This window comes from Dipteris shenzhenensis, chromosome 30, assembly GCF_047967505.1.
Source record: "Dipteris shenzhenensis isolate YYH24624 ecotype China chromosome 30, Dip_SZ_1.0, whole genome shotgun sequence".
In the NCBI taxonomy this organism is placed as follows: Eukaryota; Viridiplantae; Streptophyta; class Polypodiopsida; order Gleicheniales; family Dipteridaceae; genus Dipteris; species Dipteris shenzhenensis.
Window position 1 is genome coordinate 31,753,413 of NC_141625.1, and position 23,960 is coordinate 31,777,372.

A 23,960-nucleotide genomic window follows, 5' to 3' on the forward strand; every position below is an offset into this window, starting at 1 on the left:
AAATACATTTTCAATTTTTCTAGGATAAGAGGAATACATTTTACTTAGAATGCATTTTCTTGTACTATCTTAGTTGTCCACTACTCCAAGAGAACTCCAATATGTTGCTGAGGTGTGTCTAAATCCATTTTGAAGACACTTTTTCCCTTCTTTCATCTTGGCACATCTTCCAACTAGAACTTAATAGCTCTTACTAGATGAGAGTACACAAATGTTAGTGGACTCTTATGTGATAGTTTGTAATTGTCACCTCTCTTGGATGTCCTTTTATACTAAATAGATCTAACTACTACATCCTACTTCTCATAGCTTCTTTCCCAAGGTCTGTAAATGATTTCTCAACCTTGTGCTTGTGTTTGGTACACTGCAACACAAAGTAAGGTCATCTTCCTTGTTCTCTCCTGAGTCAACGACAATTGCAAATTTACCCCCCTCTTTTAGACAATCAGAAAGGTCATCAAAACACCGCTCAAACTATTCTTAGTCATGATTTGTCTCTCCATTGTTTGTCATTCCATCTTCACGTAGAGGAAAAACTTGAACTTCCTCCCATCTCTTGATAGTTGTAATGTCCTCACAACTGTCATGATCCCCTATGATGCACACACTACAAACATAAGAAAGTTTCCTTGTTTTGAGTAGGTGGTTGTCTGAAAATCCCCATATGCTATGCAAACTACGAGCTCATTTATGGCCTTGCAATCGTGTCTATTTATCCTTTGCATAGCATTCACTTTCACCTCATGAAACACTCTATGCCCGACACCATTCTTCAGGCTTTGTTTACTATATCTTCATTGTGAACCTATGGAGCAGTTTGCTAGGAGCCATGGTATAGCATCATGGGCATCATTGATATTTTCTTGAGGGCTTGTTAATTATGTCCATCATGTTCCCCCTTGCCATGGCTAGTAGACCCAAATAAATTCCATGTTATATTTACACTGGTCATGGATTTAAACCTTGAGACAAAGTAGAATCCATGGGTTGATTCAAACTGAGAGAAAGGACCATCTAATCACACCCAATGTTGTTTTATAGTTTATTGTACATGGGGATCATCATTTTTTAGTCATTTCCAATGGAATTGAAAAGCATTGTATACAAATAAGGTGTCATGTTTCCTATTATCCAAAATGTAGAAATGGTATGTGCATTGCACTAACCTAGACTATGAGTCAAAGAACATATTTGGTGTTAGTCATACAAGAATCAAGCAAATGATTGCACATGAATATGCACTAGAATTGATATCTACTTGTCATACGAGTGAGCACTTTGTATCTCATCTTGTTCTTGAAATGAGTAATTTTTTACAAAATCTATGATAGAGACATAGGTTGGATTCATGTGTGAGCAAAGTATCAAGCCCATTGGTTATGTGCACGTTCTAATAACACACCTCAAATACTATTTTTTGGCGATTGTGCATAACACTTGGTGAAAAATGATGTTTATGGTGACTTTGACCATCCAAATCATATCCACTTGGCATGATACTTTGCAAGCGCGTGAAAAAAGTTTGGATAAGTCAGTGTGCAAATTATTATACCCATCATATATGTGTGCGTTCGAATAACACACCTAAAATACTATTCTTTGGCGGTTGTGTCCATAAAACTTGGTGAAAAATGGAGTTTGTGGCGCGTTTGACCATCTAGAGCATATATGATGGGAACAATACTTTACTTGCACCTCATCATAGGTTGGATTAACACACAAACAAAGTGACATTCCCTTCGGATATGTGTGCCTTGGAATAACACACCTCAAATACTAGTTTTGCGCAGTTGTGCATAACACTTCATAAAAAAAGATGTTTCTAGGGAGTTTGACCATCCAAAGCATATCCAATGAGAATGATACTTTGAACTTGCATAAACATAGGTTGTGTTGACATGCATACAAATTATCATGCCCATCGTGTATGTGCACAATCGAATAATACATGTCAAATACTATTTTTTTGCAAATGTGCATAACACTTGACCAAAAGTAGTGTTTGTGGTGGTTTTGACAATCCAAATCTTATCCGATGGGCATGATACTTTGCACAAACCTCAAGAAAATTCGTGCTAATGTGTGTTTACATTAATGTGTCCATTAAATATGTGCACGTGTGCGAATAGCACACCTCAAATATTGTTTTATGCGGTTATGCATAATACTGGATGGAAAACGAGGTTTGTGGTAACTTTGACCATCCAAAACGTATACAATGGGCACAAAACTTTGAAGGTGCATCAAAAAATGTTAGAAGGATGTGAATTCAAAGTATGGCTCCCATCGGGTATGTGCGTGTTTGAATAAAACACCTCAAATACTATTGGCAGTTGTGCATAATACTTGGTGAAAAATGGGATTTTTTGCGAGTTTGACCCATCCAAAGCATATTTTATGGTCACGATATTTTGCACACCTCATTCTCATCCTCTCAGTGTGCAGTGGTGAAAGACATGATAAGAGATCAGTTTTAAAAACAATCTTAGCCTTCTTTTCATATTTGGTAGAGGAATATAAGTGTATAACCGATATTAGTCTCTCATTTTTCACTGAGCATGAGAGGCTAAGATCGGTCTTAGCCTCTTATAATCCACCAAGAATGGAAAGAAGGCCAAGATTGATTTTAGAATTAGCCTTAGTCTCTCATCTTCACTGGGAATGAAAGGCTAAGATTACTTTTAGAATTGACCTTACTCTTTCCTTCATGCTTGGTGGAATATGGGAGGCTAAGATTGGTTTTAAAATCAATCTTAGCCTCTCATCCTAAGTATGAAAGGCTACTATGGGTTTCAAAGCCAAAATTAGCCTCTCATGCTCTAGTAACCATGAAAGGAAGGCTAAGTTCAAGTTTTAAAACTAATCTTAGCCTCTCATCCTCATTCTACATGAAAGACTAAGATCAATTTTAAAACTAATATTAGATTCTCATCCTCTACCAAGAAGGAGAGGATAAGGCCAATTTTAAAAATGATCTTAGCCTTTCGAGCTCATTCAAATATGATAGGCTTAGGTCAATTTTAAAATAAATCTTGTAAGATGAGAGGCTAAGACCAATCTTATCCTTTCAAGCTTATAAAATTGAGTAGAATGACCAATCTTATCCCATAAAGTTGGAGGATAGAGGCTAAAATTAATTCTTAAACTCATCTTATCCCCTCATGCCCAATGTAGAATGAGAGGTTAAGTGTGGTCATATTATCATAGAATCTTGTCATCTCAAATTGCAAAATATACATTAAAATTTTCTCCATGCAATTTGAAACAAATAGTACATACTTTAGAAATATTTATGTAGGTATTCAATTTGTATTTTGATCTAATTTGATTTGGCATTGTGTAGTTACTTGTAAAACAAACAATGGAAGGCAAGATCAGTGAAACATTGAGCAAGATGACTAAAGATTCAACCAAAGAAAAGAGAGGAAATACAAGTGTTTGTGGTGGTAGTGCAACCAACAAAAAGAGTAAAGACTTTGATGAAATATACAATGGATGCAAATATCCACAATGGGAATCAATGGTAGAGTTTATAAGAAAGTCCATGTGTTTCTGAAAAGGAATAATACTACATACTTCAAAGACATAGGAGTTGTGACTTGTGTGATAAAGCATATAGTGTATACGGAAGGTTATGAAGCTATATTTGTTAGAATTGATCTCAGGGGGGGCACTCATCATATGTAACCCTATCACGTGAGTTCAACAGAAGGATAATTTTAAGATCTAATTTTGACAAAATTTAACTTACATAAAGGAGTATTTAAAACTCATTTAAAATGGTTTTAGGAAAAAGTACATAAAGAACCCCAAGCCAACACCTCTAACTCCAAGCCTAAATGGGCTAATTAGACATGGGTCTCTTGCAAAGAATCCTTGTATAGATTCACCAGCGCAGGTTGATATTTGGGAGAAAGAACTATGCCTCAGCTTGGTCACTTCTCGACACATGCCCTTCAAACCATGGTAAGGATAAAGTGGCAGTCCACTTAGTTGAGTCTAGTAAGAGTCCCAGTAATTATCTTAACATTGCTAGACTTGATGTCTTTTCTTTAGATACAAATTGTAACCATTGCCATTTTAATGTTGATGTATTTTGATCCCATGATTTAATCCGATGGTGGGTCTGGTTAATGGGCATCCGATTCATGTTTTATTTGACAATGGGAGGACTCATAACGTTATTGATACCTCTCTTGTGCAGAGACTTTGCATCCTAGTGGTTGTCAGTAGCCATTGGTACTTTTTTATTTTCTTAGGAAGAGATTCTTTTGAATATTCATATGCCAAAAGAGTTTTCATTCCATTTTATGAGATTGGATAGGGTAGACATTCTGTTAGGGCTAGAGTGGTGTTACAACAAGAGTCCTCTTATGAACATTGATTATCTGAATCATGTATTGCAATTTAAGTCTACACACATTCATTGACGATAGTTTCTAGTCATTTCTATGGATCCAAAGAAAATGAAAATGAGAATACATCACTAAGCATGTAAGCCCACCATTGTAAAGTGACTTGAAAATCTAAATAAAACTATCCTCTACCAAGTCCATGGAATCCTAAAAAGATAGGGCAATGTGTCCTCATTTATCAATGTAATAATAATTAATCAAGAACCATAAAATCCAAAGGAGAATTAGAGGAAAATATTTCTCTTAACCCTCTTCTCATCTTACTACTATTTAGTATTATTGTGAGTTTGTGTTAAAATTCCAAGCAATATAGCAACACATATATAAGGGCCATAACCCCTCCGAGGGTTCACCTCAAAAAATCTAGTGCACGACATGCATTCAAAGGAGGGGTATTTTAATTGAACTTTTTGAAAACAATTAAAATCATTACAATAATAGGAGGGGCTTTCTAAATTAATTTTAGGAGAAAATCTCTTAGTTCATAAGTAAAGAGGGGTGTTTTTATTGGAAGGAAAATTCAAGTTGAGGGTTTTTTAAATACCCCTTGAACATATGTGATAATAGGGTTTCTTAGTAGTGCACCCCCCAAGCATAAACAATCCTCAATATTTGGTCATCCTCTAGACCATATTGAGAGAGATATATCAAAGCATAGGACTAGCAGTGCAGGGATGGCACAAATTAAAAGCAATAGAATACATTGTATACTATGTATGTCCCATTGAGGGGATTCTGAGACCCAACTACCATGTAAGCCGCTAGACAAAATGTAAAACGAGAAAAAACAGGTGTTCATAATTGGTTGTATTGACCTCAAAAGAATAGTTGTCCCAAGTATCCTCCTACTTTAAACTCTAAAATATTAATATAACAAGACCCAACTACCATGTAAGCCACTAGACAAAATGGAAAACGAGCAAAAATGGAAAAGAGTAGTTGTTCCAAGTATCCTCTTGCTTTAAACTCTAAAATATAAATATAGCAATAAAGGTTAGCTTGTGAATCTATTTTTCTCAATTCCATACTAACTTCTTCTTATTGAAAAAAGGAATCCCATGTTAGAATTTTCTCCTTTAAGAATTCATCTAGTCCCCAACTCCTTTCAAATGACTTATCTAATTATAAACATAATTTATCAAAATTTTCCATCATACAACTTAAAGGATCCCATGATTCTTAGCACAAATCTTCATACAACTTTCAAACTTTTCATCTCTAGGCAACAAATTAAAGGATCCCATGATTCTTAGCACTTCCAAGCTTCATAATTAGATCTTTCCTCTTAGATCTTAGTGTTTTATTTGATAATCTTTAGTAAAAAAGTTGTGGATAGCATGCACAGTTGAACATTTGATCATGGACTCCGAGTTTGCACACATTCATTGCCCATTGTTTCCAGTCATTTCTATGAATCCAAAGGAAATGAAAATGAAAATACGTCACTAAGCATGTAAGCCCACCATTGTAAAGTGACTTGCAAGCCTAAATAAAACTATCCTCTACCAAGTCCATGCAATCCATAAAATAGGGAAAAATCTTTTGGCGAGCTTTTTAATGTGAGCTTTTTTACCATTTCCTTTGTTTTTGTGAGCTTTTTTTAGAAATCCATACGTGTTTTTGTTATAAGAAAGATGGGGAGGTTAGAAAGAGGGGGAGAGGATATAGGATACGTTCATTTTCATAGCATGTGGGAGGGGTGGAAGAGTGTATACTATTCACAAGGGGGGGGTAGATATGAGTGGCAGTAGGAGGCAAAAAATTGTGGAAGATATGTCCATATTCAAAGTAGAAGGGAGGAACTATGGAAGATAAGTTCATTTTAAAAGTGTATAATTTGAAACTTTTGACTTCATATTTGGATTCCTCATCGAATTTCGGTCATTTTGAGTACTAGCATGACCATATTCTAATAAAAATTGGAAAAAATGGTGTTTTTGTCATATTGGCCTATTTTGGGCCTATTATTATTTTGAGTCTGTGTAGACTCAAAATAGACCCAAAGCAGGCCAAAACTCAATTCATGACACAAACACTATTTTTTCAATTTTTTTCGGAATATGGCCATGCTGGTACTCAAAATGATCGAAATTTGATGAGGAATCCAAATATGAGGTCAAACACTTTGAAAATGAACAAATTTCCCACATGCTCTCCCTTCCCCTTTGCATTTAGTAGTTGAACATAACTTTCACATTCCTCATCCTCTCTCTCCTCCTTGTAGTCCTCTTTGCATACCTTATAAGTTCCCCCTCTATGTTCTCCACTATGATAATGAATATATGTTCCAAATCCCCTCCCCTCCCTTCTCCATGCCACCTTACCCATGTGCCCTTCCCTCCCCCTTTTCTTTATCTCCCCTCCCTCCCCCCTCTCTCCTCTTAACCGTAACCACGCAAACTTTCAACGCACCCCACTCCATGACCCCCCCCCCTTCTCTCTCTCTCTCTCAAGTGAATGAAAAGCTTGCAATATTCATGAAAATTGAAAAAAGGCACATGACAAAAAGCTCACAAAGAAATCACACCCCATAAAATATGGGGCAATGTGTCCTCATTTATCAATGTAATAATAATTAATCAAGAATCATAAAATCCAAAGGAGAATTAAAGGAAAATCTTTCTCTTAACCCTCTTCTCATGTTAATACTCTTTAGTACTATGTTGAGTTGCAGTTAAAATTGCAAGCAATATAGCAACACATATATACGGGGTCCAAAACCCATCCTCAATATTTGGTCATCCTCTATAGACCATACTGAGAGAGATATATCAAAGCAGAGGGATCGCACAAATAGAAACCAATAGCATATGAAGTATATTGTGAATGTCCCATCGAGGGATTCTGAGCCCCAACTACCATGTAAGCCACTGGACAAAATGTAAAACAAGCAAAAATAAGCGTTTGTAGAAAGGTGATGATCAAGCGAGGTGTCATCATAAAGGCATCATACAACAATGGTGGGCTATCAAGGCTTGTTAAAGGTAAAGGAATGTAACCAATTCAGCTCAATGCAAAGTGTTGCATCCAAAACATCACAAAATGGGAGGGGATACTCCTTTGTAAGAAAATAGTTACAAGAGAGAATTCATGGCTTACATTAGCTGCAACATCCACCACAATCCCATGAGGATTAATTGCAGGCTGTGTGTTGAAGCTCTATTTGTCTAGTATTATAGCCTCATGAAACAATACTTCCATGCCAAAAAAGGATGGTAGAACACTACGATGTCACTTTCAACCTTGTTTAGTCAATAACCTGCACTCACAATCTGCTTGACGAGATGTCGACATGAGCCAAACATGTCCTTGTTCATCATAGGGAAGTGTAAATTAAAAATTTGATTGTTATATACGTACATATAAAAAATGAAATGAAAAATAGAGCACCAAATTAATCGAGTGTCATGTATGTCCTAGTATATGATCCAATATATGCCCGCCGTTCTGGCCCCTAAGTCTTGGAGTGGTTACACCAAGTAATTAAACACAACTCTTAAAACCCAATCTTGTGTTAACCTTTTCATCATATGTATAGTCTTTGATCATCAATTTCATTTGAGGCAGTCAATAGAGCGAGCGAGAAAAAGCGAGCGAGCCCAAAAAAGCGAACAACAATTAGTTGAAGTGATTGGAAAATCAAGCAAGCAAAGAAAGAATCTAAGTTTTTATAAAATAAATGCTTGAAGTATAAAGTATTCAAAAGAGTGGTTATGTGTCACATTTCTTGAAATTGAGTAGTCTAAAGTTAAGGACTATTGTAACATGACCCCATTTGGGTTTGACAATTATCCTGGGAAGTCACTCATAAACATGTAACATACCACTTTTGTGCATTGAGGGGTATTTTTTAATGGGGGGACTTACATGTTGTTTGTGTGCATGAGGGGATTTATAAAATAGCAACTTAATGTAATCTATATATGTAGATATTTTAAAATGTAAACACATACATGGGTTCAACCATTTACATGACAAAATGTAAATTGCAAGAATAGGGGTAATTTTTGATACATGCTTGCTTGCACATGCTTTATGGGTTTATGAAGAGTGATCCCCAGAGTGCAATTAAAAGGTAGAGGATGTTAAATTTTGGTTTTTTTTTTGCCAAAATAGATAGTGTCTTCTCGCTCCCCATTATGGGAAACCTTGCTTTAAACTTGGTGCAAAGAGTTGGACAGAATCTCACAAAATTCATATTCTGATGCACACAATTTTGTTAGATGGTGCAAAAAGGCATGATATTGATCTAAATCATGCCTTGTCATTTTATCTGATATGTAACATTATGCCATTTATATTTGACAATAAAAAGACGTAGGGATGTTAAAAACTCATCTTTTGGGCTAAAAAAATCATATGTTGACATCTTGCAAAAATACAGGGATGTGAAAATGCCCTCTTTTGGGCCAAAACAGGGAGCGCGTTTGATTTACAAGTCCAAACAAGGTCATGTTACATATCAAATCAAATGGCAAGGCAAACTTTAGATAATTATCATGTCTTTGTGAACCATCTAGTAAAATTTAATGCACCAAAATATGAATTTGTGGTTAATTTGTTGCATTGGTTAGATTAGTGGGAGCTAAGAATAAATCATTAGGGAAGGATATTTTTCCAGTAACAAAGATACATGGGTTTCATTCCAAGAGTGATCAGAGTTAAAAAAGCTAAGCATTTACGTATGCATGGAATCTAGACTAATCCATGCAAGAAGTCCTTGGAAACACCCCACCTGTGTGGAAGGTTGCATTGATGATCTCAATTACTCTAGTGGAAAGAGAGAACTTGATTGCAGTTACTATAGGGTTTGTCTTCAATACAAACAATGAATTGGAAATTGAACATACAAACTATCTCATGGATGATGTGAAATTAGTGTTAGTGGCTCAGAAAGTTATATGCATATTTAACCTTCTAGCATTGAGGAAACATATGGACCTTTGAATAAGTTATTATTTTTTGCTACTGAAATGGGGGATTTATAAATCTTTTATTGGTTTTTATTGCTCGCTTTTTTTGGCTCGCTCACTTTTTGTCGCTCGCCTTTTGGTAATCCTCAATTTCAGGTAGTTTTTCACCATTTTAAGGCCCATGAAAGTGTCAAGAAATGCCACTTATGGGAAGATTAGAGTCTATGTTAAGGACACTCCAATTGGGATGATTACCTCAAGTTTTTAAGGGACATTTTTACTAGTGAAAATTCTTGGGAACATTGTGTCCTAATATGAAATATCAATTCATGAGTCAAAAATTTGTCCAATTTCCATGTTGTCCCCTCCAAGAAATTATAAAGGATTGTAAGTGTTCATGTTGCCCCCTGCCCCCCCCTCTTTTCAAGAAATTAGGGGAGTGTATGCATTCATGGGACATGTGGGCCACTTTATTGCATTTTATAGTTTTCATTACATCCCCATCCATTTTCAAATGGAATGAGGGGTTGAGAAGTCTTTTTAAAGTGACCCACAATCTCCAAACTCTAGGTAACATAATGCTTATAGGAGTCCCAACAACTATAGGAGTTCATCACATGGAATTGACCCTTCTTGAGCTACATATTGCACTCCTCTATAATGTTATAGTGATTGTAATGCTATACACAATAGATAAACAGAATAGGATGAAAGCTATGTCTACTAGAAAAAGTGTTTGCAATATTCATCCACCCAATTAGTGCCTTGCCTCCCAGTATCTTCACCAAAGTCATGCTGAAAGAGGGCTAGTTCCTAGGTAACTTTAAGGAGTGCATTGTTTAACTACCACACTGAGCTGTCACAACAAATTCCTGCCCAACAAATGCAATCCATGACTTGCTCACCGCTACCAAGCTCAATATATCAAAAGGATATATGCGTTTGTAGAGTTCAATAGGGAAGGCTAACTTATGGATGTTTCTTATCTGAGCATACTCGCAAGAATGACAGGTCTCATTCAATCTTTGAGTTGTGCTTTCATTATGAACGCTCATGCCTCCAACCACTCAATTTCTATGTAGAATCTGGATTGAACATTTCACAACCTGTGCCAAGCTTGGCATGAGCATCTCATCTCCAATGGTTAGAAACTGCTTTGAAATTTCCTACCAATTCAATTTGTTGGATAGTGCCTTTGGTGCCACTTAGCCGTTTCATTGTACTATAGCGCAACTGGAACACTGGTTGGTCCATTGATTTCCCCATGCATCGTTGCTTGCCAATATATTCAATTTGGATCTCTCACGTGGATCCATGCTCAAAACCAATTTCCAATGCTCAAGGTATTTCCCCTTTATTTAATCTTTCACATTTTCAAATTTGTGGTATCCCAAACTAGCCTCATTTTTCCAATAATATATCACCATAACCCTCTTAGCATATCACTCATTCCATCAATTTAGTCTTAGGCCTCTACTATAATATAAGGGTAGCCTTACCTAGGCCTAATTCCCTTCTCTATTGGATGCCTTATATCGAAGCAACCCTTGATATAAGACTATAACCATAATATCCAAGACCATATATATATCCCATGCCCATTGTACTTTTAACACCATAATATATTCCAATATAATGTCTATAAACTCACTTATGTCATTGAAAATCAGAAGGATCATCCATGACCATGGGCATGCATAGTTGTCATCATATAATCCAAGGGGTTTATACATTCTTTAATTATAAAGCATGTAGTGTATCAATCAAACTTCTTGATGGTTATCACATAATGTAAATATCCACACGTCATGAAGGTCCAAGGGATGTGTGTGTGGGTGCATTTTCATGCATGCATGTGTGTGCATGTGCGTGTGTGTAGACGCTTGAAGAAGGTAGGTTGTGGGACCAATTCAAAAATTTTACATGTGTCATTTCAAGGTAGTACCTTATCACTTGCCCACCCCTTGTATCTCATTCCCATATTGCACACACACATGGTTGTCAAGTTTGTGCCTCAGCCTCTCTTGTTACATGCAAAGTTGTTTGAACCTACATGTTAGAGGCTCACAACGCACCACATAGCTAATTGATAGTGCACATTTAAAAAACATAAATTAATAAAAATAAACTTTTCCTATCATGTTGTTGCCTCTCTCTCTCTCTCTCTCTCCTGTGTGCATGAATGTGCGTGCAGACGCTCCTAGAAAGATCTCCTGGAGAATTTCCCGTGGCAAAAATGGGCACTTTTTTAATTTTCCCTAATTGATATGGACATCCAAACGTTTCTCCTTCTAAGTTGAACACTAACTAAACATCTAGACTTCATAAAACAATGCTTTGTATGTATGTAAAATCATTGAACCATTGTCTCAATGTCATAAAGACAATAAGAGACTCTTTATAACAACTTTGTATGTAGGATTCAATCCTTGATTTCACCAATGTATCACATTTTCACATCTAGAACTAAAATTTTGACTAAGATCCCTTATCTATATGCATTATTAATTCTATTATCATTTCTTGATTTTCCATTATTTCTACATCCAAGAAACCTATTGTCTCAAATTCGTCTATTTAACACAATAAATCGAATTAAGCCATGATCGCGTCCAAAGCCTCAGTAGTGTTTTGAAGCTTGAATGATAAAAAGGTCACAAAGTTTTCAATGTTATCGATGTCATCTATTGATTTCTTGCATGCCTTATTCGATGCTGTGGAGTGTGTGTAAAGAGGGATGGACAAAAGCGATGGCTAAGTTAAAGAATTGGTTTGCTTTTTCCAATCGTGTATCGAGTAAATGCTACATGTCTCTATGATGAGCATGTTTATTCATTTCACAGGCACTAGAATGATAACTCCATGAATAATTCTAGGTCAAACCTTGAGAGTTTTCCCTCTAAGCATTTATAAGTTACCATTGATTTCTTTAATGAAATAGAGAACACATATGTAGGCTATAGCCCACAACCTAATGTTTAAGAAGCTTAACTTCTCCCTTACTATGCATATGATTGTGGCACATCTCTTATGCTAGATTTTGCAAGGTTTTTCCATGACATAAGGACTAAACTGGAGCCAACCCTCCATACTTGAAAGTAACACAAATAGGACTTTGACGTTGCTTATGTCCACAATTCTGATGATAATGGAAGGCTTGTTTGATTTCATAGAGAAAAGGGATGCAACCCTCCATCTAAAGCAAACCCACTTGCAATATATTTAGATAGAAACTACATATGATGTTTGATTTGAATTCTTTCTTTTCCCATGCACTTGCTTGCTATCTGGCTCATAAGCATCCCAAACTTCATTGCATTTAATAATACATAGCATCAAACCAGATAGCGTGCCCTTTGGCCTATTGGTGTTTTGAAGCATTTTAGGCCACATTGCACTTTGTTTGGGATATCCAAGTCTAGTAATGTGTATCATCGAAGGAAGGAAAATCGACGACTAAAATTTTTCTACTCTTGGAAATTTCGAGTTTTCACACCTCCCACCCATCAAATCTTGGAAGATTAAGTACCCGCAACCTGCCCCCACCCTGTAAACTACTTGGAACCCGCATGCACCTCAACGTGACCTTGTGCAAACTTTGGTTTGCCATTGTCTTCTTTCAGTTAAGTTGTCTTCTATTCTTTGCTTGCCTCACCAGCTAGCTTCTCTGGGTCTATTTTGGACTAGTCGTGGCATGGCATCAATGGCAAAATGCAGCTCACCATGGGTTGCAATAAAATTAGATAGAGGCTACAAGAGAGAAAAGCCAAAAAGCTAGGTCAAGGCACAAGGAACAGAGTGCGGGTCGAGGAAAGCACTGGCATGGTATCAAATTGGCAATGGAAGACACTTTTGAAACATTTGTAAAGGGAGAAACAACGAGAAGAAAGAGGAATCTTATAGAGAAGTAGTAAGAAGCGGTTGAAGATGCACTCATTTGATCATCTCCATCTAAGCAAAGAACACGAGTTGTGGTGTCATGATTGGTGGGAGCATTCAAGGCAGCAACATCAGGCCATTCAAGTGATTACCAGTCTCGAGTCTTCACAAGCTTTAGCCTGCACCCTAAAGTTCGTAGAGTAACAACCCTACCAACACCTCGGGAGATGCACGCCTAAGAGGCGATGATCTCTAACCTAAGAAATGGTCAACAAAAAGTGAAAGGGGTGCACAGCTTAGATCAACTAGCTGCAAAGAGGGTGACATTAGCTATGTTGGTGTCCCCTGAAACAAAGGAGAAACAGCTTGGGCGCACAATGTCAAAGATGTTGTCAATCAGAAGGACCAACACGGCTCCAGTGATTGAACACAGAGCAAAAGAAATGCATGATCATGCCTATCAAAGAAGTTTGTGGGCTTCAATAAAATGCAAGAAAAGGAGAGACAGCCTAAGTGCGATTTCATTGCTATTATAGTGACAATGTTTTGGCACAAAAATACGAGAGTTTCTTAAAATAGAAAGGACATCTATTAGAAGCGGATGGAATGCAAAATGTTTAAGGAGCACATCATACACATGCTAAATACAACACAGATCAGTGGTACCTAAACCAGCCCAGTGGTTGTTTATGATTGAGCTTTGGGATAGTTTACTTGTTTCATTTCTCAAACCAGACTTGGAATTAATGTGATTGTCCTAAATCATCCCAGTGGTTGTTCAATATCATGCAATCGTAGGCTAGTTTAGCTCAATCACTAGTTATGTGATTGTCCTGAACCAGCGTGGTTAAACAGATATTAGTTGTTGTCCAGCTTGGTGGCATGGTTGAGGGAAATTAACAACAATAAATTTGTTGTTATTTTACTAAACCATCCCGGTGGTTGAAACATCATGCAATCGTGGCTACTTCAACTCAATCACCGGTTATGTGATTGTCTTGAACTAGCGTGGTTGAATAGACATTAGTATTGACCAGTCTGATTGTTGAAATTATTGTGTTTCTTAGTACTTGAATTCGTTAAATTTAATTTTTTGCTATTCGGGTCATATACCACTGTTAAATTGTGAAATTCAAAAATCAAAAGTAATATATTTTTATTTTCTAATGGTGAAATTCATAAATGAAAAACAATATACTTGTTACTGTCTAATATGTGAAGTTGAGATCGTCAGAGTAAACCATCCCGGTGGTTGAAACTATGATAGTGTCCTAAACTATCTCGGTGGTTGAAATTGTGACTGTCCTAAATGTTTCCTAAACCAGCCCAATGGTTGACTGTCCTAAATGTGTCCTAAACCAGCTCGGTGATTGAAATTGTGACTACCCTAAACTAGTGCGATGGTTGAAATTTTTTTACTTCATTATATACTTTGATTATATAGTGTTTCGTATTATTTTAGTAGTAGCAGAAAGGGGGCTCATTGTTCTGTTGTTCCTACATGTTGGGTCAGCAGATAGAGTTGTATCTCAATTTTTTGGATCAGAATCCAAACATTTCAATTAGGTAAAGGAGCTTTGAGCATTGTAATCCATGGTACATCGGGAAACTCAAAGAGAGGAATGTTTGTTGTTGCAAAACACACAAAGACTTTGACTTGGACCGACAAGCTATGAATGACTTGAGATCTAGTCATGTTTGAGCATGCTCCATGGGGATCAATGCCCATGCCTCCCCAATGAATGCACAGTATGTAGGCCACCTAGATCCTCATCATGTGTTGCAAGGGTGGGAAAAATTTGTAGCCTAAGGTCTCTGTGGGAGCCAATGGTTTGTCCAAAGGGAGACCATAAGTGGCATAGGATTGAATGCATTCACGGCACATGCAAGCATTGCAATTTGAAGCTGAAGAAGAAGACATTCAATGTCTATCCAATGAAATGAGGGAAGACAACCATGTTGCTCTAAAATGGAGGAGACTTGAAAATGTCAAGGTTGAAAGATCCGATAAAAGAGATGGCTACTATCATATAAGAGCACCCAGCCAAGGGAGCTTGTAGGTCACATGGTTCAATCCATCCCAAAATATGTGCTTCATGATTTCACGGCAAGCTGGCAATAGGATAGGTAGTTCAGGATGTGCCTTGCCAATTTTCCCTGTGACACTATTGTATCTGGTCAAAATTTGGGTTGCAGCACCTCCTATAGCTGGTCTTCTCTCTCTTGCTCTTCTCACTATTTTTGTGCCTCCTCTTGATCTATCCCCTCATGCTCTACTCCCCCTTCTCTTTCCTCTCTTGAATAGCCCTCTCTTGCTTTATGGCCTCTTGCTTAGCCGTCGCCATATCCTATAGGTTCTCTTTCCCTTCTGCAAGCGCTTCTCCTTGTGGTACAGTTGCTCTTTTCCCTCCTACAGGCACTTTTCCTTCTACTACAACAACTCTTTGCTCTCCTACAGGAGCTTTTTCCCTTTTTCTTTTCCTTCTCATATAGGATACAACTGCTCTTTCCTCTCCTACAGCTATTGTTTTCCCAATAGGCATGGTCTGGAACATAGTGACACAAGGTGGTAATGCTATGAGCTTGTGTGTTCTGGAGGCATGGTCAGGAAGAAAGTGACACAAGCTGGTAGTATTGTGAGCTCTAGTGTGTTGTAGAGGCGTGGTCAAGAACAAAGTGACCAAAGTGGCCAAAGATGGCAATATTGTGAGCTCTAGTGTGTTCTAGAGGCATGGTCAGGAAGAAAGTGATAGAAGTTGACAATATTTTGAGCTCTAGTGTGTTCTAGAACATGAAAAATGCATTGGATGACTTTAACTTACAGTTTGACTAACTAGATAGTCATGGAAGGTTCTGCAAGGGTCCACATAAGCTTCCCAAGAGGAAGGATGTATTTCTTAGACTATGTACCTTCCTTGTCTATCTTCTTTGCAAGATCCTATTTTAACATAGGAGTGGGAAGTAGTGGAATATTTGATATAACTGACAATGGACTGTCTGCAAGTTATGTGTAGGAATACCTTTTAGTCATGGAAAACGAAATGTATAGTCCTTCAACTTTACTTGAAATGGTGAAATAGGAGGAAAGAATCTAGAGAGATGCATGAAAATGTCCATTTTATCCCTCGTGCAACATCAAACAATGTGTGACTAGTACAAGCTGTCCATAAATTGTAGGTTGGGCATTTTGGAATTTGCATAGGTTTTCTTCATGACTTGGAGGACATTAAAAGCATTGATGATTTTATTTTGTGGTTTTGTGTCCAAAGTTTTCAAATAATATGTATAAAGTTTTCATGTCTAAAGTTTACAGTTTATACGTATTTGCCTTGCTTGTATCATTAAAGGAGAAAATGCCATGATGGTAAGCATCCTATGTATTGATTTATATTTTATGGTCTTTTAATGTAATGTGCTTTGTTAGATCTGCTAATGTAATGGTTGTTGAATTGATGCAGGAGGCATTTGAGATCACTCATTGATGCACTATATTAGTCGAGCAGGAGGATACGTTGTGGTCTTTCACATCCAATTTTTTGAATGGCCTACTTAACTACTGAAGTGCATCAAAGTATTGACAGCTTGATCATTGTGATCCACATCACATGGCTTCCGCTATTACATTGTATCCCATTGGCAATGGTGTAAAAAACTTTGTGCCTGGCTACCTTGAGAGGAGAGCCTTAATGGTATTAGTATTAAAAGCCTCTTTTTTCTATGTATTAGAGGTAGCAAAGAGAGGTACATGCTATGAAGAGTCTTTTGTATTTGAATTTAGAGATTATAATACAAAAATGTACATTTTATCACATTCTCTTCCTTGCAAGATACCATGTCATAAGCAATAATTTTGATTGAGTCATGGTTGAAATTTCGAATGTGTTGTTAATTCAATATAAGGTAATGTCACTTTGAATTGTAGAGTATTGAATACACCACCTCCAAGTTTGTTGTGTAGAGAGGTGAACCTTTTAGATGCAAACTTGTCTCTTTTCCCTCATTTGTATCCAAAGTAATTACAAATTTATGACCCCCTCAACTTGTGACTGATTTTTGAAGGGCTTCTACATTGAATTTGAACATTCAGGAAAAAATAGGGTAGACCCTATTTTTGTAGTCAAATATCATAGAGCTACTCATGCTCTTGATTTTGAACTTAAAAAATTTACAATCGGAGTTATAGCGCAAAAAGTTATAGCTATTTTACTATTCTCTTCATATTCCATGCATTAAGTTCTATTACTTGTATATATATTTTTGTAAAAATAATTTAGGAAAAAATTATGAATATTCCAAGTCAAAACAATACTCTCAACCAAGTTTGGTAATTTTGGTGACCATTTTTGGCAAATGTAGGAGGAATTTGACCATGGCACAGAAGACAAAGCTAGTCAGGACATCATGGGGTATCCAAAAATGCACAAACCTACCATGGTGCAAGTTTGGCCATCTAGAGGGTGTCCACATGGCCACCACCCTCTAGATGGCCAAATTCGTGCCATGGAAAGTTTGTGCATTTTTGGACACCCATGATGTCTTGACCAACTTTGCCTTCTACGCCGTGGTCAAATTCCTCCTTTATTTGCCAAAAATGGACATCAAAATGGCCGAAGTTGTCAAACTCCTTCATCTACCTCTTCAAAATTTATATTTCTTCATAGGAAATCATGAAGTGCATCAATCCTTTACAAGGTGATATAGTAGCAAATCTAAAAAATAAAATAAAATATACATGGACATAGCCAACCTCCATGACTAAGAAAACATAGAAAATGAAATTTTTAGATTCCTCTTCAAAATAAATATTTTCTAATGTAATGCATCAAATTATTTCAACGTGATTTAGTGATATAAAATCAAATATTGCATTTACATAGCCAACCTAAAAGGTGGCTCCAAAGGCAAGATAAATAAAGAAAATGAAAATTTACAAGGTGATGTAGTGGAAGATCAAAGTCTTTTGGATTAAATTAAAAATAACATTGACATAGCCAACCTACAAGGTTCTTCCAAAGTGCAAGAAATTATATAGAGAATATATTGCCTAAGGGTCTTACCAAAGCTGTGCTACAAGGCAAATAAGTTGTCATATTAACCAACTGTCATTTTCTAAGTTACTTTGTAAATATTTTCTTTTCTATGTTCATCTATGTTGAAGTTGATGCGTCTATAAAGAAACATGGATTTCAATTAGGTAGATGAAGGAATTTGATAATTTGGCCATTCCAATGTCCATTTTTGGTAGATGTTAAAGGAATTTGACTGTGGCACTGAAGAAAAAGTTGGCCAAGATGTCATGGGGTGTCCAAAAATGCAAAAACCCACCACGGCATGAATTTGGCCATTTGGAGGGTGTCCAAATGGCCAAATTGTGCCATGGTGGGTTTTCACATTTTTGGACACCGCATGATGTCCCGACCAACTTTGCCTTCTCCACCGTGATCAAATTCCTCCTACATTTGCCAAAAATTGACATTGAAATGGCCAAAGTTGTCAAATTTCTTCATCTACCCCTTCAAAATCTATATTTCTTTGTAGAAAATCATGAAATGCATCAATCCTTTACAAGGTGATGTAGGAAAATCTCAAATTTTGGTTTTTAAACACTCCATCTAATCAATGTGGTGCCATGGTCAAATCTCTTCTACATATGTATTGGAATGGCCAAACTTAGCAAATAACATTTTGTTGACTTGTAAGTTACATCAAAATGTGATATAACTTTTGTGTGCAAGCTGATATAAAAAATAATGCAATATTAGAAACAATAGATAATTAAAAAATACATAACAAAAGATTCACCATTTGGCCATAGATACATCAAATTTTTTTGCTTTAGATAGAAGAATATTATTAGAAATAGGTGTTTGTATTTCAAATTGTATTACAAACAGGCTTCATAGTCTATTGCACCCCTGTACTCAGCCTCTATGCTCGACAAGGCAACTGTAGGCTGTTTCTTGCTGCTCCAGGCGACTGCAGCACTCCCAAAAGAGAACACATATCCACTGGTAGATCGTCTATCAGAAATACTACCAGCCCAATCAGCATCAGTGTATCCATGTAACTATATCTGAACCCCAGCCTCATAAAATAGTCCATACTGCAATGTGGACTTCACATACCTGAGTATGCATCTAGCCACATCCAAAGCCTGCATAAACTGACTTAACAATCCAACAGCATAGCTTACTGGTAATAGTCATATAAATCAAACTTCCTACTATGTGTCTGTACATAGTAGGGTCTTCCAGAAGCTCACCTGCATTTGTGCTCAGCTTCACATTCTTCTCCAAAGGAACTAAAATAGGCTTACAGCCTGTCATCGCATATTTGGACAGCATGTCCAATCCATACTACCTCTGCAAGAGCTGTATCCCACGTGGTGATCTAATCACCTCAATGCCCGAGAAATAACATAGCTCTCACAAATCCTTCATCTCAAACTTCTGCTTCAATAGCATTTTCACATGAAGGATATCTTCATCACTATCACCTTTGATGATCAAATCATCAACATAAATGACAAGCATCATAATCCCTTTCTCTGTTTTTCTCACATAGAGTGAGAAATCTGCCTTGGAAATCTAAAAGCCAATAGTGACAAGATATTGTCCTATCTTGTTAGACCATGCTCTAGGTGCTTGCTTCAAGCCATACAAGGCTTTCTTTAACCTACAAACAAACTCAGGATGAATAGCATGAACATAACCTGTTGGCTGCTCCATAAAAACCTCTTCTTGCAAATCACCATGCAAGAAGGCATTCTTTACATCCATCTGATGTAAAGACCATCCCTTTGATGCAGCCATAGCAATGACTGCTCTTACAGTTGCCATCCTTGCAACCAGACTGAATGTTTCTTCATAATCAATGCCATATGTCTGTGCATACTGTTATGGATAAAATTGTCTAAGGAAAAAGGCATTAATATGTATGTGTGTTTGTATATGTGGCAATAGTATAATCAAATATGGTGTGCATAGGGCCCAAGGTTGAGGTGGCAAGGCATGACCATGTGCCACCCTTCCATGTAAGAGGACCCATAAGGTGTGTTGTACATAATCCATAATAGTAATATTATAAAATGCAAGGTGGCATGGCTCCTCCATGTGCCACCCCTCCACCTAGGATGCAATAATTGAGATATGGCTCAAAGTCCATGGGAGAAGCAATATAAAATGGGTGGAGATGTCTATTATATTGAGTTATTCCCTCCATATGGGATAGGCCCATGTGGGGGAGGTATAGAAGGACAAAGAGAGCTAGTTAAATAATGGGGAAAGTAGGATGAGGCGGCAAGATTCCTTGTGCCAACCCTCCACTTGTCCTCCTAGAGGTTTGAACCTATTATAAAATTGGAAAGAGACCAAGGGAGTATCATAGACTTGAGATAAGGGGCTTGATTTATGCGGAAAATGGAGGCAAAGGACTTGAGATAAGGGGCTTGATTTATGCGGAAAATGGAGGCAAAGGGTTGTCGCACACAATTGAGAGTGCGTACCCACCTAGCCCACATGGAAGACTTTTCCACACACACCATGCATGTGGGAGGATACATTAATGTGGAGAGACCCCCTCTTTTGGCTATAAAAGGAAGGGGCTATTCCTTGATGAGACACGCTCATTCTTGTAAAGCCACCTAGCTAGTATTTTGATATTTCCCTCTCATCCCTCCTTTCCAATAAAGTATGGTTCACTTCCCTTGATGTCTACATCTCAACATTCCTCTTCCTATCATGTACTTGCTTCTCTTCCCACTCTCCCTTTCCCCTTGTGTCATAGTCTCCCTTTTCCTTCCCTCCACTTCTAATTCCTTATTCACCCCTATGACATCCCTTCGCCCTCGTGATCTCCTTTTCTCTATGGCCTTTGAGCGTCGCCATACTTAGTCTCTAGCCTTTGGTCTCGGTTTCTTTTCCGGCTAAAAGTTTTGGTGTGGTTGCTGGGATACGAATCTCCACGGCTGTTGGTGAATCTTCTATTCGTACGGGTTACATCAACAAAACTATACCATCTGTGCTCTTTCTAAGCTAGTGCGCGTGCATTTGCTTCGTGCGTCTCCTGCGCTTCAGTTCTCTGGACTGCTGCGACTTCTGGTTGCGGACAGTTTTCTGCGCCTCAGTTCTCTGGACTGCTGCGACTTCTGGTTGCGGACAGTTTTCTGCGCCTCAGTTCTCTGGACTGCTGCGACTTCTGGTTGCGGACAGTTTTCTACGCTTCAGTTCTCTGGACTGCTGCGACTTCTGGTTGCGGACAGTTTTCTGGATCGCCGCGACTTCTGGTTGCGGACAGTTTTCCGCGCGACAGTTCTCTGGACTGCTCTGGTCGCGGACTGTTTCCTGAGCCCCTGCAAAAGAGTAACAGCAGATCCCGCGCCCCCCCTATCTCTTCTTCTCCTTCTACTTCTCTTTCTCTTTCTCTTCTCCTTCTCCTCTCCTCAAGAGTAGGATTGGAACCCAAGACCTCCCCCTTCACAAAAGAAAGTCTTATCATTGGGCCAACAAGTTGGAAGTGGTAAAAATGTAATGATTTTTGTTCATATATTGAAATTGCGGGAGCTGTAACTCTCTAACCATAAGGAGTTTGCTCTTGTTGTAAAAAGCAAAAATATTTCATTTTATGTTCTCTATCCACTTCTCTAGCTAGATCGCCAATTCAGAACTTCTCCAAGCCCACTTCATGGACGCACGCCTCACGAGAAGGGTGGACATTTATGTCACTTCTTGACGCGTTTAAGGAATTGGTGCCTGTTCCTCCGCACATTATGGCTACCAATGCACAAGATGTATTCCTTGATCTTCATGTCGACCTTCAACGGCTGATTGTCCAGTGCATTATTGATGGTGATGATGGGTGGAATGACACACCGTGGATGATTTAGGGTGACGAACTACTGATACGCTGGGAGGATTTTGACTTTACTTCTACTCATTGTGTGGTGATCGAACTACTTGCTGCTTTAGAGGTAATCAAAACGGTTTCCTTCTTCGAAGGGTGGGATGTTCCCCAAGCTTGGGGGGAGATTTGGCGCATCTGCTTGTTGATTCCTGTGGAAAAGCTCATCCTGAATGGTCATTTCACAATCTCATTACAAAGGTTTCTAGGCCTTGGCTATGGTTGGTAATGTTTCGACCAAGGAATCCATTTGTACCTAATCAGCCTTTTGTGCCTCATTTCGAGCTTCAAATTGTAATTCTTTTTGGGCTTAAGATAAACTATCAACAAAGAATTGCAAGTTTATTTGGTGCTGAACGTTTGGCTCAAGTGTTGAATTCTCCCCACCCTCTCCTCCTACCTATCTTGGACTACCGAGAAACTTGGGATGTCCGAATTCTCGTCTTGGTGTGATGACATCTTGGATTCTTCAATTTGATGGAGCTTACAAACCTTCGACCAAGGCGGATGGCATGGGTGTGAAGCTCACTTCACCGGGTGGTGAGGAGTTTTGTTACAGCAAGTCTTCGCCCGCAAGTACTTTCAATCAAGCTGAGTACTCGGCGCTCATTTTTGGGCTACAAAAGGCACAAGAACATCATGCCAAGCAATTGGAGGTGCAAGGAGATTCTCAACTAGTGTGTGAACAAGTTAGTGAAAGGTGGAAGGTGCGGAGCAAAGGCTTGGTTCCACGACATCAACAAGCCTTGGAACTTTGCAACCAATTTGAAGAGGTAAAAATTCAGCATATCCCTCGAGCTCGAAATCTTGTTGCTGATTTCTTGGCACGTGAAGCTTGTATTTCAATCACGCATGACGCGAGTGGAAGCGCCACCCCAACCAAGCCGCAAGCCACGAAGGAGGGTGATCATTTGTAAGGAATGCAAAGGTTGTGGTCATCGTGAAACTAAGTGTTGGGCCTACTTGATACAAGTTCACCGACTTCGGCAGACCATCAGGAGGGTTCTCAAGGACATTGCTCAAAAGAAGGATGCCAGACCGCACACCCCTTGAAGAAATAGAATGGCGACTACAAGAACTGGAAGAAGCTGAAGGTGATGTGCAAGCTCTCCAACTGTTGACATTTGTCATGGCATTCTTGTTTGCCTTGATGAACAACCTCATGCGACGCCGCACCTCTAACCCTCGCGTGTAATTATCAAAGTGATATCATGAGGATTGGTCCTTTTAAGATTGTCTATGTGCTATTCTATGCTGAAGATTCTTCTCGTGTAATATTTCACACTACACCAGTCACACCTTACCCTGCCTGTGTGTGCTTTTTGGATGTATCTTCACCCGATTTTCAGTTCAAGCTTCCTCTTACTATTGTTCGTCCATAGATAAGTCCCTCTTTCCCATCTTCCAAGCATGGCTGACATTCCCGTGTTTTGTGGACGGGTAGAAGAAAATCCAAATGAGTATCTTGTGGCTTTCAAACGCCGTTGTGTCTCTCTCAACTTTCTTACTGAAGACAGATGGCTATTGGTTCACTACTACACACGCATCCTATTGCGACGTTTACGTACCGACGATTAGCGCCCGCTTAGCGTTAATCGTCGGTATAAAAATCGGGTGTCGTAAATCGTCGCTATATAGCGACTTTTAATAAGCGTTGCTATATAGCGACGTTAGTACAAGTCGCTATATAGCGACTTTTAAAGGTCACTATATAGCGACCTTAGTAAAAGTCGCTATATAGCGACTTTTAAAGGTCGCTATATAGCGACACTGAGACTATATTATAGCGACGTTTTACAGAGAGGTTTTTTTTTTTTTTTTAGCCTTAAAATTTATTTTCTTCCAATGACAAAAT